This window comes from Panthera leo, chromosome D4 (genome assembly GCF_018350215.1).
Source record: "Panthera leo isolate Ple1 chromosome D4, P.leo_Ple1_pat1.1, whole genome shotgun sequence".
NCBI lineage: Eukaryota > Metazoa > Chordata > Mammalia > Carnivora > Felidae > Panthera > Panthera leo.
In genome coordinates this window covers 41430741-41447390 of record NC_056691.1, presented here as the reverse complement: position 1 = coordinate 41447390, position 16650 = coordinate 41430741, and the positions used below count along the sequence as shown (strand labels likewise).

At 36.6% G+C, this 16650-nt stretch overlaps 1 protein-coding gene across 18 annotated transcripts in view; it reads left to right on the top strand.

The window, feature by feature from the left end:
• BNC2 (basonuclin 2) overlaps nucleotides 1–16650 on the top strand; it is a 428281-nt gene that overhangs the window by 241726 nt on the left and 169905 nt on the right. The window contains exon 1 of one of the 18 annotated variants that reach the window (XM_042912993.1): nucleotides 166–223. The exons of the other annotated variants lie outside the window; for them this stretch is intronic. The gene's annotated coding sequence lies outside the window, so the exon portion shown is untranslated. Of the gene's footprint in view, nucleotides 1–165; nucleotides 224–16650 lie in introns of those variants that run through there. 18 annotated transcript variants of the gene reach the window in all.

The following is a 16650-nucleotide window of genomic DNA, read 5'->3' as shown; positions in this document are numbered from 1 at the left end:
CTGTCCGCCATCTGTGTAAGGAATTCACAATCCCAGACAAAAGAAATTGGCAAAGTCTTCCCTCTGTCTGTTCTCCAGATCCTCAAGATAGCCATAAAACACCTGGACAAAATCAGCAGGTGATGGCAAGGGAAAGAGAATGATCAGTCACAGGCGTTGTTGAATCCTTTGAACATTACTTATGGCCTGGACACTGCTGTCACCAGGCACAGTTTGATCTTGGGTAAGTTTTCTGGAAGAGCTTCATTCCCTGGCTCTGTGACAACAACAGAACCAGATAACACTGTGGATAGGGGAGAGAAGAGGAAGCCCAAGGCTTCCCTGCTTCAAGGTATAGCAGTTCCAGGTGGTGTTACCTCCATGTGTGTAAGAACATCCTGAAGAAATAAGTTATATCACCAGATGCATAAAGTGTGCTATTTAGGTCAGTGTTCTTACCATAAACCTGCTAGAGAAGTTAAAATGTTCTCTTATCTACTTACAATAATTGATAAAATGTTTTTAGAATCTAACTATTTGATTGGTGTCATGCATATGCTGTGTTTTTAATCCATTTTCTGCTTTAAAATTCATTTTCTGAACTTATGCTGAAAAAAAAAAAAGAGAGTTGGCATTATGTTACTCATAGGCTTTTAAATATTTTTTGTTGTGATGGCCACACAAAGCCACACATATATACACTTCCACAACAGTTTGTGTCCTTAGGACTTCTCTGACTGTTTTTGTTGGAGCAGGGTAAATGTAACACTAAAACTCTCAAAAAAGTCATCTAAATGCATCTGTTCAGCATACTCACTTTCTGTCACGTGGCTTACTTTCAACATCTTTTGGTTTAATGACATATCCACAAGATTTAATCGACAGTAAGACATGATCTGGGTTATCTGTTTTTTTCTGTGACAGTGTTCCATACCAGCTGAATTGCATATCATGGAATCTGGTAGAGAAAGGACGTGTTTGTAATAGACCAGGAATTAGGCTATAAAGAAATGGCACTTTTGCCGATAGAGGTTTTAAGCAAACTCCTTTAGCTGTTACCTTTTCATCAGTGAGAGTTAGGATTTAATATGATGGTATTTAGCTTTGTTTGCCACTGCCTTTTTTAAGGGTCCTATTTTAGCTATGATCTTTATTTCCAGTGAGAGGGCTAAACCAGAGCAGAAGCGGTGCTGTTTAATTCAGAATTATCCTCTTTCCCTTTGGCTCTGTCTACAAATGTAACCCTTTTTCATATAAATGGCGTCAAGCTTCATTGAATTTAGCTCTGTCTTGTTAAGTACATTAATGCTGTGTTCTGTCATTCATTACATGAGAATTAGTTGTCTATTACAAAGTGGGGGTTTTTGTTTGGAGCCTGATCATGGGAAGAAGGCCACACGTGGCTTAATTTTTAAGTGCATTGAATACTGGACTTACTTATTTGTGACTTGTATACCACTGAAAGTGTCATGCAAAATGATGATTCTATCATTGAGAAGCCCACCTTACACTGAGCAAGAAAACCTAAAAGAGAAGAACACTTATCACCTTCCTTTTTAAAAATCCCCTTTCCCCCATGTATTTTGTCACATTTTTTTAGTGATCTATACAGCGTCCTTAGAGTGTGTTACGGAAAGTGTTAATATCTTAGAGCAGCAGTAATAATAATCCTTTTACTCAGAGTAATCATGTGCTAATCCACTGGTAAGTCAAAAGTATTAGATCATTTGAAATTCATTGTGTCAGCTCAGTTGAAATAACTGGTATGGTGCTATAAACATTTAGAGAAAGGGAGTCTTTGAACCCAAATAATAATGTCAAATAGTTTGTTAGTGTTACATGCTCATGTTTAAGGGTTTCATAAGCTCAACCCATGGACAAGAGCATTTCAGTTTACATCAGTGTGTAATGTATTATTTTAACTGAAGGTTTATTTTTATTTTGTTATTTGGGGAAAGTTTCTTTTCCTCTGGCACTTATGGACTGGGTTTTTATGTTATAGTTTTCACCCAGCAATCACAGGGAATTTGGTGTGTCAGGAAGCCTTTTTTTTTTTTTTTTTTTTTTAAGAAAATGATTCTTGTTTTTCTAAAGTATTGTGTTGAATTTGCTCTGTGCTCCTTTATTTTCCTCTCATATTCTTGGGAAGAGCACCAATAGTATACATAGTAATTTTTCTGTGAACATTTTAGCTGAGCAGTTTGGTTTCATTTTTCTCCTCTTGTCCCCCCATGAAAGCCACCCCTTCCTTTCAACTTTTGTAATTCACTTGAAGTATTCTCTTCCCCCCCTTCTGAGGCCTCACTTGATCTACCTTTTTAAGATAGTATTTCTTGCTTTAATGATCTTTTTGCCTGACATGGTAGATGTTCAATTAAAAATTTTTTGAATTGCTTCCCTTCTAAAAAGTTGGGAATTTTGGTGATTCAATTAAATGTGCTGCCATGTCAGTAGATGAACATTTTTGCTGATAAATCGTTGTTTCTTCTTTCCTGAAAGTCAGTTGAGTTTTGAAAGAGCACCTCTTTCTTGAAAGCTTCAAAACTAAATAAGCTTGCAACTATTGTTCTTTACCTTTGAGACTAGTCAGCTATCAACTGTAGAAGGCATTGAATTACAGCATCCTAAAGTACTAGCTGAATTAATTGTTTTTTTTAAGAATGCATAACTTAAGTAATCGAATAGTCAAGGCTCATGTAGAAAGGCTCATCCTTTCTCCACCCCATATTCTCACTCCTTGCTTCAACTTGACCTTTGATGTGTAGTTTTGGAAGAATTTGTGTAGGGTTTATGAAGTATTGTAATGTGAGGTTCTCCTCCTTTTTGAGATTGAAATTTACAGAACTTTCCTACTGATTGCATTCTGTAAATAAGGAGAGCCCTCTGAACATTATACTGGATGTCATGTCCCAAGTCCACTGCCATGTTCCCCTCCTGCTGGATCATCCCATGAACAGACTATGATAATGAGAAAGTTCATCTCAAAGGAAGCTTTCTCTGTTACTATAGAATGAACCAAAATCTGTGTAGAATATCTCGGGTGCTTAACTTTGGCCAGAGAAAGAAGTTGTTAAATGCAATCTGAACATTTTAGGCATGCCCCAGCTCAGAGAACAAGGCCAGATGGTCTGGTTTAAATCACAGAAACAGTGTGTCTAACCAGCAGACCCTAGCCATAGAGGTCATAAGGCAGGGAAGGATTGGTCTTGATGGTCCCCAAGGCATTGGCCTCACTGATAGTGTAGTGCTACACTGAGTACGGGATTGGGGATGATTGATAAGATTCCCATAAGCAGGCCTGGCTAGAAGGGTGCCTGTCTTAAAAGTTGGTAGTCCTAAAAATTGCTTTTGGTCACTGTAAAATGACACTTCACTTTAGAGATTAGTTCAGGAATGGTTTTATTGGCATTACTGGGAAAGGGTAGCATGTCATAATGACAAAAAGTATGGACCCCAGAGTCAGGCTGTTTAAGTTTGAATTCATTTGTACTAGCCGTGAGGCATTCTATGGTTACTGAATTCTCTGTCCCCCAGGCTCCTCGTCTGTGAAATAGGCATTATAATACCTGTGTCCTACACAGTTGAAATAAATTGTGAGGATTGAATGAATTTATAATGCCTGAAACAGTACCTGAAATATGACAAGTACTATGTATGTGTGTAAGTTACAAAATAAAACTGAGTGCTGAGAACTGTTAGTGCTTCAGAGAACCATCAGTAAAACCCTGGAACCTGGCCCTTCATTAACTGAAAGGTTTTAGTAATCTTTGTGCCTGCCACAGAGACCATACATATGTGCTGTGTACTCAGAAGCTCCTATAGATAACCCCACAGTTTTGTCGTTCATCCATAGGTAAAACCTGGAGAGAATGGTTCTAAAACTCTTTGTGGGATTGTGAGAGTGGGCTGGGTAAACCCCACTTTGATCTAGAAATAGGGGCTGTTTTCATAATCCTTTTTATATTGTTCTACTTTGCTTTCTTTGGGTAATGCGTTCTTTCTGAAGCATAATATAATTTGTCCTAGAATGATGCTTTTTAGTTGCATTTTTTAAAGCCCAAAATGTTTTAACTTTCAGTTTGCATCTTGCAAAGAAGCTATATCTGACCATCAATTTTGGTCCAAAAATCAAGCGAGTCTTTGTTTTTTATTGTTTATGTATTTTTAGGTTTTGCTTATTAATCCTCAAAACATTTAGATGTGTTACATTTTCTTTCCATTTTGGTTATAGAATAAGTAACCTCATTTTCACTGCAGTGCCAAGGTTAAAATGAACTTGAAGATAGACCATGAAATTTACATTTATCAATGATCATCATGACCCCATATTCATTTTCATATTCTTAAATTCTTAATTTTCATATTCTTAAATATATGGTTGTCTGAAGAGGTGCTACAGATGTACCAACACTATGATTTAAGCCTTTCACAAGTACCTGTTGTCATTCACATAACTGGGCGTTATGTTATTTGTGGCAACTGTTTACTATATGGTTACTCAGAGATCTAATAATACTTGCATAAATGGCAGTGGGGACAGAATAATTCAAATCAGGAGGAAAGCATACTATGAATTGCTAGGGAGAACCACTGAAAATTCCCACATGTGCCCAAGAAGTCATGCTCCGTATAGTCGTGGAAACATTAACTGGACATGGTTGCCAGATTTGCCAACTTAATTGGAGTTATCTTGTTATAATACAGTTGGACAAATGTGACTATTGAACTCATCAGACTTGGTTTTGAATTCCAGTTTTTTCATTGACCAGCTGTGAGGCCTTGGCCGAAACCATTTAATTTCTTTGACCTTTAATTTCCTTATCTGTAAAATGGAGATGATAATAGGACCTATCTTGTTCAGTCATCATGAAAGCTAATTCATGTATGTTAAAGTATTTACATGAGTATAAAATGTTTAGCCTAGTGCTTGACCCATAGCAAGAGCTTGAGAAATAACTCTTAAGATTGCGAGTTTTAGGAATTTTGAGACCGGCTAACTTACTTGCTATATTGAAGATAGGCTGTGTATTGTCACTCTTGGTACGTGTCATTCCTGTGCCCAGCAGCAAATATTGCCTGGCTCGGGGCACCATTGTGTATCTACAGAGCTTTGTTTGAGGGTGGGAAGAATTTATTTTTTAACTCCATAAATTAGGGTAGTAAAGCCATTTACCTTGATAACGTTGAGTTCTTTGGATTGTTCCTTTAGGAAAAAATAATTTTTCCAAGTGGTTTTGTTAGCTTTTTAAAATTAAAGTTATCACAGTGAACTGAATTTGGTCCTGAAACATACATATATTGATTGCCTACTCTATGCTGGGCACTATGCTAAAGTTTGGGAAACTGAGATGAGGAAGACACTATCTTTGCCAATAAGTTCATACATTAATATTCTGGAAAGATATCCAAGTTTTGGCAAATGGCCAACAATTTTTATTACAGTTTCATTCATTGAAATCCCACGTGTGTGTGTGTGCCCCCAATATTTTTTTCTCAGAGTTTGTGACAGTCAAATTTAACATGGTTTCAATTCCAAACATATATATACTTTTATTATTGCTGCTGTTGTTGTTGTTGTTGTTGTTGTTGTTGTTGTTGTTGTTATGACCACTGTAATTTGGGTTTGAGCCTCATTTTGTTAGCTTTGGCTCTGGAGGCACATGAACCAGGAATCTGGATTTATTTTCATTAGTCTTTCCTTTCTTTGGGGCATTTTTCCATAAGGTACTACCCCTCTCCCTTTTGTGGCTATTACTTTTTTGTTGTTGTTAAGCCACATGTCACATGATATCATCTGGACAATTTGAAATACACAGTCTGTCTGGAATCTGAGACAACTCAGAAAATTTTGCAATCCTTCCTGACACGTCCAATGACAAGCATACTTGTCACCTTTCCTTCTTGGAAATCCCAGGGAATTATAGTTTGCTGTCTTGGTTACCAGGAATTTCTCACATAAAATTGAATTGATGGTTGGATATTTAGGGATGTAGGGGATCTTAAACCATGGTGAGAAGCCTAGGAGCCTCCCCCTTAACACTTGTCCGTTGTCACTTAAGTAAAAGGTAGCAAGCAGTACTGCTTGAACAGAATACAGGGAGTTAAAAAAACAGAGGGTAAAAGCTCATCTCCTTTTCCAGAAGAGCTGTATGTGTTGTTTTTGTTATAAATACCTGTTCTGAGGAGTCTGAGTAGTTGTAGTGGAATGCTCCACACCCTGCTGCCACTACTGATTTTGAACAACATATGGCATCTGGGGCTGCCTTTCTCTTTGATTTCATTTTTCTTTTAAGCTTAAAGTTTGCTAAAGGAACATTTTTTCTGGGTTGCACGCATGTAATGGAACCTTCTCTTGGCCTTCGAGGCACACTGTCAACGTAATGGTCAGAGAGTTTGTAGGTTTCTAATTATTTCTTTAATGTAGTATATTTTTCTTTATGGTGTGTTCTGCATTCTGAAATTATAGAAGTACATATATTCTTACTTAAACTGGAACAATAGATGTACAGTTCTACTAATTGTAGTATTCATATGCTAGGAAATTCTCAATATTCCCTGTGGTTCACAGTTTTAATATGAAGTTTGCTGGCTATCTTTTGTTTTGGTGTGAATTTGTTTTTTACACTATCTGTATAACCTTATGCTCTTAGATATTCTCTTTTCTAAAATGCCCATGGTCTGTGAGCAAGCCCATGCTGTCTTACAGCCATTAGCAGGACTCGTCCATCTTCTTGGCTGATCTTCTTTCCCCACGTTGGCTTGTTGAATTCAGTTAAATAGCTTTTTCATGGTGCTGACGGCCCAGTACTGTGCTAGGTGTGGGGGGTGATGCCAAGTCAAACAAGACATGGTCTCTGACCTTGAGGACCTTCGAGTCCAGTGCCTCTTGAAAGCCTATCCATCTTCTAAACCACCTCCTTCACTAAGCCTTTTCTCATTACCTCAGAAGAAGTAGTCTCTCTCCCCTGAACCCTAAAGCATTTTGTTTATGCCTCTCTTGTCACATTGATCACATTCTACTTTATAGTATAGTTATTTGTGGTCAGGATTATCTCCCTACTCAGTTGTAAATTCCTTGAGGACATATTTATGTTTACAGGTCAGAGTTTAGAATTCTGTTTTCCGCATAGTAGGTGTTTGATAAATATTTAGTGAATCAACGGAGCCATGAGAATAGAAGTACTTGCTAAGAATTGGTGAGTGGATTTCCTCATATTTTAATATTTGGTACTTATTCAGCACAGTTGAGGGAATTTAATTTTCAAGTCTTAGTGTGATAAAAGGAAGGTGAAGAGAAATACAAATGCCTAGTTCTGTACCTTTGATAAGAGAAAGGTGGCTGGGGAAGGGGTGGGGGTATGAGACTGTTTAATGTGTACAGTATTATATCATGAGGCAGATACTTAATTTCAGGAAACAGCCTAATGAATATGAACACTTGGAAAATTAGTTGTCCATTTCATTAATTGTTTATTTGTGAATGAACGGGGCTAGTCAGCCTGGACGATTGCTTGGTTTCTGGAAATCGGTATACTAAACTATCTCCAGATGTCGGGAGTAAGAATGACATCCACATTTTATTGCGTGTAACACTTTGCACAATTCACAATTTGAGCTTGTTTTTTTTTTTTTTTTTGCTTCTGTTTCTAGCACTTCATTTTATTTTAGTGTTAGATCCCTGTACTCTTTTTCACCTCCTGCAAATTAACTATTAAAATAATTAAAAGGAAACATTTGGTAATGTGCTTTCATTAGAGTTCTGTGGTCTAGTTAGAAGAAAGAGGTTAGATTATTTTTAGTATGAAGAAATTCTTTTTCTTTAACTGTTATTTCTTTGGGAGATATTTATGTGATAAATGTACATATATGAGAGTTTCAAAAACTTTCAGTTAAGTCAATAATTGTTCTTTTATTCTGCAGGTAGAATATTTAAAATTGACTTAATTGCTGTTTTGTAGATTTGAAACACCCTTGGATGACATAGCTTCACAGTGCTGCTCTTACATGTTATTCTTTATTGAGTGAATGCAAACAGACTGAAGACTTCTTGCCTTAATAAATTATGAAGTGAGACTTTATTCACCTTGAAATTTTTTTTGGCTCTTTATGCAATTATTTAAACAATAACGCTGATATCATGTGCTTGTCTTATTTCCTCACCGTCCCTGCACCAAGTGTCCTAAATCCCCTGCTTAGAAGCTGCTTGGGAACCTGGGTTTTGATGGATAACCACTCAAAAATAACATTAGATCGATGTCTAGGGTTAGGTTTTTAAATGTCACTTAAAAATGGCATTAGTGCCATAGTTCACTTTACAGTTATTTTCCAGATAATTCAGAATACTAGAAAAATCCTTCTGGTCCCAGAAGAAAAAGTGTACAGTGAGCCTTTCTCTTCATCTGCAGGTTGTAGAGGAAACTCTGGCTAGACCCTTTGGTGACTAATTTAAAGTATCTGGCAGGACGATTGATAGCGCCTTTTCTTTGTATTGTGACAAATATATTTCGGCTGCAGTTTATTAACATAATTCAGCACAACCACAGACATATTGTACATATTAGAGCATAGAATTAGAACCATTTTTTGCACATCACAGTCTTCTCTCACTTGTACTTTTTTTTTTTTTTTGACAAGGATCTGGATAATTGCTTCAACAAATGAACTGCTGTGTTCATTCTGTTTCTATAATTTCATAAATTGTTTTCAGGCTAAAACCAAGCAAGCTTTCACTGAGTTAATATAAAGAACCACAGTGTAATTACAGGAGCTGTATTATTAAAAAGTATGACAGAAATGGCAGGCTGACAGCTACTTTCTCCTTGCTTTATGACAAAAAATTAAATATCTCTTTTAAGTGTCAGTATGCAAGAGTCTGCTCTACATACATCATCTTGAAAATGGGTATGCACTTATGACTAATTATTTTAAATATGTGCATGCTGGTGTTCCCCTGAGAAAGACGCCGTGCACTTGTGGCCTCCTGAATGTTGGCATTCTTGAACTCTGAGGCAGTGTAAGGTGAAACATTTTGGATTGGAATGCAAATTAAGTTTGCCACAGAGTATCATGATTGAGATCAGATAGAAACTTTTTTCAGGTGTACATCCTGTCTTCTTCATTAATTCCATTTAAATTCTGCTGGAGAAATGGCTCAAAGATCTCTATCTCTGTTTCAGTTCACGGACCAATATAACCCTGAAAAATTATTGTCATTTAAGTGTTTTGTCAGTTTCTCATGGGACTCTTACCCCTTCACTCTCATATCTGTGGTCTACTTTTTCTTCCCATACGTAAATTGTTGGGAACCTCAGATTCCTTCTGGGGATATTTAGGAAAAATGTTACTCATTGGCCATTCTTTTCAAGTCTTAGTGAATCTAATTATAGTCGTGCATCTGGCAGGCATGAAAACCATTAGATGAGCAAAGAGGGCTCCCAAATGCCACTCCATGAGTGTAATTTAAAATGCTTCAGATTCAGCATATCCTTCTTCAGTTGCATTATTAGGTACATCCTCTTGTACTGTAATCCTTCTGGTTGTGGTTACATGGTGTATTCAATCCTTGCCACTCTCTTTCCCTCTCCCTCACCATTGTACTATGTGATATCTATATTGTGTTGCTAGGCTTTTCCTATAGAATTGATCGGGATATTTATTATGTTTATCTATAATATGTATGGCATAGAAATAGTTTGGTATTTAGGGATAAAACAGAAGTGACTCACTTTCTTAAGAACTTGTCATTCTCAAATAAATACAACTTAAAATGAGGGGGAAGCAGGGAACAATAAAAATAAAACCAAATCTATTTGTTTTAAGTTTATTTATTTTGATAGAGACAGAGCACAAGTGGGGGAGGGGCAGAGAGAGAGAATCCCAAGCAGGCTCTGCACTTGGGACTCCGTCTCACGAACTGGAACATGATGACCTGAGTCAAAATCAAGATTGGACACTTATTGACTGAGCCACCCAGATGCCCCAAGCCAAACCTAGTTTTTATACCTCTCCATTCAGTCAAGACTGAGGAACTACGGGAATGGTTAGACTAGCAGGAAGGCCAAATAAGGGATTCAGGACTTAATGACGAGATGGAGGGATGAGGGAGGAAGAAGAACACTATGAAGAACAAATAACACTGATCTTTCTGGCAGTCCTACAGAAAAGCCCTTCCCCACACTAGGCTGAATTAAGAACCAGAATAGAAATCTGCTCAATGGCATAAATTCTGTAAGTTGCATTTCCTAGCTACAACTTTAGGTGTCTAAGCTTTGTAGCCATGCATGTACATTTACTGCCTGTGACACAAGTAAAGAAATGGGAGACTACCACATTTCTCTAAAGATACAAGATTAAAGTTCAGTCTTACTCTTTGCAAGCTGTACCTAGTTTGTGCACTGATTCTGTATCCTCATATTTAGTTTGTCTTCCAGTTGCAGAGTTTTTGCCTTGGAGTAGCTCATGTTTACATTTTACCTTTATACCTTGAAGCTCCTGCTTCATCTCTCCTCAATGAAGCTGTCTCTTTTTCTCTGAGACTGGGTTTAGATATATGTTCTCCGTGTGGTATAGCACCCTATGTGTATCCAGTGTACTTTAAATTGCTCATTTACTTACCTTACAGGCTAAGTTTCTTGAGGGCACTGTCTTACAGTATCTTTATCTGCAGTTCTGGCTCAGAGTGGGCACTTAGAAAATATTTGTTTAATGATTTCACTTCTGAAACTTTTACTATAAAAGCTCTTTGAACCTATGAGTAGTAGCTGTGAAAGGCCCCCTGGGGTGCCGTCTTTTTTCCAGCCAATCAGTGATTAGAGTTAGCTGAGACTGTACATCAAACAGCATCTCATTCCATAGCCTGCACTGAGCTTTTTCATTTCACAGAACAGTGTTCTAGGCACCAAAGGAGCATACAAAACTCTCAGTCCCTTTCTGTATAAAGTTAGGTTGATGATGTATGATATTTAGGAAGCATACGTGCATGATAAAAACTCGTACATTGTTATATAAACCTAGAGTTTTGAGGAGATTTGGAGTATATTCCAACTCATGCGTGTCATAGAGAAGTGGAAATAAAGTTTGAATTTTGCCTCTTTCGAGTTCATATGCTAATGGATGACAGATTTGGAAGTAATACCTCAGTTTTTTAGGTCTTCCTGACTCCCTCCTCCTGTCGGATTCTCTTTTTACCACATCAGCTTCTATATGAAGTGGTGAGGGCATACCTAAACATAAACTCCATGTCTGGAATCCATACATTGTTTAGATCAGAAACATATTTTCTTTCAATGCTTATTTTGTCTAAGATAAGGATTAGTACACATAATAATAGCTTTTATTTACCATTTACTATGTGTCTGGCTTTGTGTGAGGCTCTTTAGACAAATTATCTGTAATATTAAAAAAAACCCATATAGAAAGTAGTGTCATTCTGTTGTTACAAATGAAGAATTGGTGGCTCAGAGAAGATCAACACCTTGCACAAGTCTGCATGCTTAGTGAGGATTACCCTTCAGGAAAATGGAGGATAAGGGTGAATTTAGTTAATCACAAGCTTTCTGCTCTTCTCTTGCCTCCTTCCCATGGTATGAATTAGTTGCCTCAACTTAAAGTTTTGCTCACTATAAACAGTGCTCTGTGGTCAGTCCTGGCACTGTGGCTGCTAGTCCCACCATGCGGCTTTTGGAAACCAGGGAGTAGATAGATAATGGTAATAAGACTAAGTTGGGGGTAGCACGAACCCTGTCTTACTGATTTAAAAACTGCTTTCACACTAACCTTCCATGGGAGCCAAATTTCATTTCCTTGTTTTGTGACTTTTTAAAAAGGTATCAAGTTTTGTTAATTTACAAATTAGATCACTAGCACTTGTGACCAGAATATTATGGGGCTTTCCATATGAAAGTCTTCACTGCCTCGAAAGGGTAGGAAAACATTCCACTTGATATGAAGAAGTCTTAAAAGGAACATCGGCTGATAGTGAAAGCATCTATGTGTCATATATGAGTGCACTGTGCTGTGTTCAAGTAAATTTGTTAGCTTCTCTACATATTTTAACAAGACTAATAAGGTAGGATAACAAAAATACTGTCTTATTATTATCTTTTGCCTTGAAAATGTATTCCATAAGGATATAATAAAATTACTGAGACGCCCATGTGGCTCAGTCAGTTAAGCACCTGACTTCAGCTCAGGTCATGATCTCGGGGTCCATGAGTTCGAGCCCCATGTTGGGCTCTGTGCTGATAGCATTTGAATTCTGTGTCTCCCTTTCTGCCCCCCATGCCTCTCATGACCTCCGCTCATGCTCAGTCTCTCTCTCTCAGAAATAAACATTAAGAAAAAATATAATAAAATTGTTTATTTACTTCTAAGTGTAACCTTTATCACAGCTCTGTGTGTTCAGACCTGAGCCATCTATCAAAGTGGAAATGGAAAAAAACAAAAAAAAACAAAAGTTGAAACAGTTATAACCAAGTTTAGAAGTGTGGAGTGGGTCCTGTGTTGCCTTTAAATGGCATCTCACAGGAACACTGCCCCCTTTCCTCTATATTCCTTTATTGTCTCCATCCCTTGGAGCACCTGGGTGGCTCAGTTGGTTAAGTGTCAACTCTTGATTTCGGCTCAGGTGATGATCTCTTGGCTGTGACGTCATGAGATTGAGCCCCACATTGGGTGTTGCAATGAGTGTGGAGCTTGCTTGAGATTCTCTCTCTCCTGCTCCCTCTGCCCCTCCCCTGCTCACATGTGCATGCTCGCTATAAATAAATAAATAAATAAATAAATAAATAAATGTCCATCCCTCCTTATTTTCTCATTTTTTTTTTTTTTACCTCTGAGGTTTTTACTTTTATCCATTTTAAAAACTGAATACATATTTATTTCCCCCCAAATCCATTCTTCACAGTCTGCTAGAGTGATTTTTCTCTTTTAAATTATTATTATCTTTCAAAAGAATCTCTTTTAAAAATGTTTTTCTCAGTTCTCTCAAATTTTGGTCTTTTGTACATTGCTTTATTCACTGTTCTAAATACACATGTAAACTAGTTTATAAGTAATCAGTTCTCTTACTTAGGACCCCAAACTTGCTCATCATTGAAGTTGGAAGCCCTCTCTTCCATTCTATGAATGGATCTTCTGAATGGCTGGTTTAAAAAAAGATCGTTCTTGAAAGGTTGGACTAACTCCTTATTAAATTTCACCCAAGTATATCACTGTGTACCCTGAATTGTAAAAATACTAATTTCCATGGCTCCGTTCTACTCTGGCACTTTAATATAGTCCTATATCATATTTTTTGAAATTCTCACTTAGGTTCCTTCTCTGACAGTAAGAAAAACTTTAATTCAATTCATCTTACATGTTAAATAAGGGAAAAAAAACTTATGTAGCACTTGATATTTCATGGTAGTCATGGGACAGAAATGAAGATTTCAAAATTTTGAGGCAGTAAGCCTAGTGGTTTAAGAGTCCAGATAGTAGACTAGATTTGGCAGGAGTCAGAATCCTGCATCAGCTTTGGGAAGGTTAGTTTTTGTCTCTGTGCTTTGTTTTTCTTACCTATAAAATATAGCATATGCCCTCCTAATAGAGGAACGTTTAGGATCAAATAAATTATTCTGTGTGGAGTGTTTCGAATAGTGCTTGGTATATGGTAAGTGCATGGGAAGTGTTGGCCAGTATTACTATCAAACTCTGTGGACAGGATATAAAATATGCAAAGAAAATAATATATTCTTTTTTTTTTTTAATTTTTTTTAACGTTTATTTATTTTTGAGACAGGGAGAGACAGAGCATGAACAGGGGAGGGTCAGAGAGAGGGAGACACAGAATATGAAGCAGGCTCCAGGCTCTGAGCTGTCAGCACAGAGCCCAACGTGGGGCTAGAACTCACAGACCGCAAGATCATGACCTGAGCCAAAGTCGGCCGCCCAACCGACTGAGCCACCCAGGCGCCCCGAAAATAATATATTCTTAAACACACTATTTTAAGTAGGACATTTCCTCTCTTCATTCTTATTTATTTGTAGTGAATTTGGTACTTGTATTGATGGAGCCTGTTCAGCTTGTTTTAACAAAGCAGTTGAAGTCTTGAGTGTGCTGTTTTTAAAATAACGATTTGTTTTTTGACATATATGAGAGGACATTTTATGAAGTCTGTATTGAAGGAGATATGTCCATTAAGAAAATTTATTCTCTATTTTTATAATTCCCAGGAATGAGGGGATTTGTTTGGTATAGTAACCATATTAGTTTAACTAAAACAAACACATAAAAACAGACTGACATCCAGAAATATATTTGTCTTTTGTTTTACAAGGTCTATTTGTTTATTAAGGTAAAATGCATATAATTAAAAAACACCACTTACAGTGTACAATTCAGTGGCTTAGAGAACAGACAATGTTGTGCAGTTATCGACGCTATCTTATAAGATCTTTTTACCTGAAAAGGATTTATATTTAAGGAAAGTCATGCAGCTTTTTAAAAATAAACATAGTAGTTAAGTGTTTCATAAAATTAAAGCATTAGAATACAATGAAAATTAACAGTATTGCTGCTTTTGTAAAAAAATGTTTTTAAAGAAATGTACAGGTTTGGGGAGAGAAATAAGGACTGAGAGAAGTTAAGATAGAACCTAGATAGCTACTTTTAATGTTACATTTCATTGAATAAGCAAGAAAATTATTAATGCTTTTAAAATCATGAACTAATTTGAACAAGATAAAAGAAACTATTTTGTCAACATCCAACTCAAACTTGAGACCTTTAATATTATTTATATAAATTTTATTTAGAATGCAAACTCAAAATGTTTTTTGCTAGAATTTATATAACCTTTGTATCTTTTTACATTTGATTTGAGTAAGGAAAAATTAACAATTTGTATGAAAATTTTAAACATGTTATAGTCACAGAATAGTTCGTACAAGATGTTTTATAGGACATCTAATTTGTTGGAGCTTGAGAGAAAGGTTTTTAAGAAAACCTAAACAAAAGAATTTTAAAGAAAAAAATTACATCTTTTAATGCTTTAAGAAACTCAGCTGAGATTATGAGCGGGAACACTAATGGGAGATTTGAGGTATTGGCTATGAAGCTCACTTCAAATATTACCGAATAACCTCATGTTATTGCCAGATGTCATAGTACTTCCATCCTCGTATATTCTTTTGTCCACACTGAAGCATCTTGAACAAAAGAGGATGTTCTGGTTATTTGCTATCTCTATTATAAAAAAATGTTTGAGATCTGCTTATTGCTGATAATATTTATTTGTACTATGGATACTTAATGTTTCCAAATGATACCCTTCAACCAAGCAATTCTGTACATGCACAACAGAGTATGACTTTTAAAGTGGACTATACAAGACAAACCTGACTGTTAAATGTTTGACAAGTATTTACATGGGTAGTATTTAATAAATTTACATTTGTTTTTAAATTCACATTTTAAAGAATATGAAATTAAAAATTTTTAACAGATTGCAAGTTTTCTTCTATAATACTAGCATTCTGTCTGATGCTGAGGGGAAGTAAATTTTACTTTTAGCCCTGTCACAACCCACGCACCTGGATATAGTGCTGGATTAGAGCCTCAGTCTTGACTTTGCATTGAAAGTGGGAACATTCCTGTTTGCAATGCCTGATTTCATCCTTTCCTGGACTAAGGAGTAGGATTGCTTTTGCTTCTTGATTTAATCAAATCTAATACTAGTTTGACAATTGGAGGCATAAAGGGCAACCATCAACAGCTTTTCAAAACATAGAATGCTATTCCAAAACGATATTCCAGTAATGAAATTTATTAGTGCTTCCCAAAAGTTTTAGTGGGGGACCCATAGAATGCTCTTAATACATACAGTGAGGCAGCTCCTTCTATTTCTAAAGTTCATCATTTTGTTAGGTAATATTATATATCATAATACTATAGGGAGTGAAGGAATAAGATAGAGGAGAGAAGGAGTTGAAATGAAGATTGGGAAGCATTAAATGATAAAAATCCACCTTCCTGGATGCAGTTAATACAGAAATGTAAAAATGTTCCCATCTGTCTAAGCCATCATTTCTGATGTAGTCCCTGGAGGAAGTGGCTGAAAAGTCATTTCCACCTAATGGGTTGTTAGGTTGCTTCTGTACAGTAAGTTGGTGGTTGCAGCCCACTTCCTCTAAGACAAAGGACTGTGTCTCTAAAACCCCATCACAACTGACACTAATTGGCATTGCTGTCGGCCCCGAGCTGTGAAAGCAGGCCTGCGTGGGCATACAGTGGGGCACGCTGGTGTGTGTGTGGCACCAAAGGGAGGACTTTTTCTCAGATTTTGCTAGTGGGTACGTATATTCTGCTTTTACTTTTCTGACCCCTGTTCTGGCAGTTTATATCATCTTCAGCATTGTTATTTGACTTGGGGAAAAATTCGATGAAGGCCCTTTGCTGAGCACTGTGTCATTGGAAGGTATCCTCACCTTTTATAGTGTTGGGGCTTCCAAATGTTATCACTTATGTGTGAAAATCTCTCTATTAAGTAATTAAAATTATCAGTAGTAAACATAGTTAATAAACAGACCACCTTTTACCTCATATTTTTATGCATCTAATAAACTAACATTTTTGTTTTCTTATTTTCTTAAATGAGGAGCCAGAAGAGGGCATATCAGTCTTTCAAAAAT